Here is a 2,500-nt window from a genome sequence, read left to right on the forward strand (position 1 = left end):
GAGTCGGAGCCGCTGGGATTACGGGTTTCTTGGGTCAAAACTAAGATCCAGTCTTTCAATGACGTATTGGATGCTGCTGTCCTGTCTGTGCCTGTTTGTGGTGAGGATGTTGAGGTCGTGGAGAGATTCACTTGCCTTGGCAGTGATATTCATGTCTGTGCTGGCTGCGAGTCAGAGGTCAATAGACGTCTGGGTCGGGCCTGGGGAGTCATGGATTCACTGGATCATGGGGTGTGGCGCTGCCGTTACCAGTGCGGGAGGACGAAAGTCCAAGTCTTCAGGTCCTTGGTGCTTCCAGTCTTGCTCTACAGAAGTGAGACTTGGACTCTGACCAGGGATCTGAGATGGCGACTTCATTCCTTTGATACCAGGTCTCTTCGGAGAATCCTTAGCTATCGCTGGTCAGACTTTGTGTCCACTGAGCGGTTGCTGAGAGAGACTCAAATGAGATTTGTTACCTGCATAGTCCGTGAGCATCAGCTGTGGCTGTATGGACATGTCGCTCACTTTTTCTGACGCTGATCCTGCTCACCAGATTCTCTCAGCGAGGGAGTCTCATGAGTGGAGGAGGCCAGTGGGCCGACCACGTGCCTCGTGGTTGCAGCAGGTTGACCATCATCTCAAGGAGATGGGGATGGGCCTGGCATCTGCCTGGGGAATGGCCAGACGGAGGCCCCTGGAGTACCGGCGGAAAGTGGATACAGCGACGCGCTGTTCTGGCATATGCTCCCACACCTGACCTGGAGCGCTGGTCGGTCAGAGCTTGTGGAGTGCGTTGGCAACATCAACTCTACGATACACATTTCTAACCTTGAGGATGGACTTCTCGTCGTCTTCTCCACTGGTCAGATGGTCATAAATCAACACTCTGTTCATGGAAGATGGAGCTCCATGCCATACTTCAAAAAAGGCCAAAGAACGGCAGGACAGAAATGGGATCAAGCGACTTCCACGGCAAAGTCAGTCTCCTGACGTTGATCCCATTGCACACTTCTGCGTCATATTGGATTGATATGTGTGGGAAAATTCCAGGAAACCAACATCATGGGCAGAATTGCTAAACCTTTTGCGTGAAGCCTGGCAGAAATCCCATAAGAGAAAATTTCAGAACTCGTTAGTTCTATGTCTGAAAGAGTAAAAGCATTGAAATCTGCAAATGGCAAGTCTATCAAATACGAGTGTATGCATTAAAAATGGATAAAATATACTTCAAATGTTAAATAAATATATTCTTTAAAAACCAAGGTGTCTATTCACTTCTGTTATGTCTGTTTCCTAGCAGGGGTACCCGGTGTTGCCGGGCAACGTTGGGTCCCTCCTCCCACCCCACCCCTTGAAGAATGAATTCATCGATATGGCTGAAATAATGATGCTATGGATATTTATCCTCATCGCCATGTGATGAATCTGAGGTGTGTTCAGTTACCAAGTTTCTTGTAGAGTGTTTGCCAAATGGCTTAAGCACTCAAACAAGCACTCCATTAGAAACCGTTCATAAGGAACGGCTGGCTTGGAAAGCCCAAGCTAGCTGCTTGGTAACAACACACCACTGGACATCTCATCAGCATACAGTACATACAAAACACCAACAAAAGGACATTAAAAAATACAACATTAAACACTTTAAATATTAATCATGAGTATTTTTGTTGTCATGAAAACATACCATATTCAGACCCACACATCTACAAACAGAAACAAACTCAATATTATATATGAGATTATGTGACAGTGAGACAACTCGCACGAAACTGCCATATTTGCGTGATGTTTCCCACTCTTCTTCTTCTTCTCCTCCGTCTCATAGTAATCAGCAAATAAACTTTCTATCCTCTATCATATCATTTTACCATCAGTTTTAGTATTTTTTTTTTTTTTTTTTTTTTTTTTTTTTTTTTGTATACCTTGGTCGAGGCTCGTATGAGAGCTAACACACAACTCACAGCAAGGAGGCATGAGACAAGAGGGGCGGGAGTGGAAGGGACAAAACATTGGGGAACAGACACAGGTGAACTGTGGAAGGGAGAGGGATGGGGATGGGACGGGGAACATGGCGAGGGGAAGATGGACATTAAAGGGACTTTCAGAAAGGAAAGCAGGAGAATTGAAGGAAGTGGGCTTGGGTGGATTATCGGGGGTAGAAAAGATCGAGGATTTGGATGGGGGAAGATAAGAGGTGGTGGTGAACAGCTGTTTTGAAAGCCTGGAGGGAAGAATGGGAAAGAATAGAGTGAGGAAGTTTATTCCAAAGGCGGGAAAAAAGAGGAATGAAAGAGTGAAGATGAGCAGTGATTCGTGATTTTGGTAGTTTTACCAGAAGGGGGTTGTTGGCGGACCTTGAGCGCCCTGTGGAAATGTGGTTGGGACAAATCACAGAGAGAGCAGGGGGCAAGGCTGGAGAGGAGTCGGTAGAAGACAGAAAGACCACCGACCAACCTGCGGTGATTGAGTGAGAGGCCCAAAGACTCAGCTTCATTGCGGGAGATGCCAATGATCTTAA

Source organism: Eptatretus burgeri, chromosome 9 (assembly GCF_056783735.1).
Source record: "Eptatretus burgeri isolate ZD-2024b chromosome 9, Ebu_testis_v1, whole genome shotgun sequence".
NCBI classification, from domain to species: Eukaryota; Metazoa; Chordata; class Myxini; order Myxiniformes; family Myxinidae; genus Eptatretus; species Eptatretus burgeri.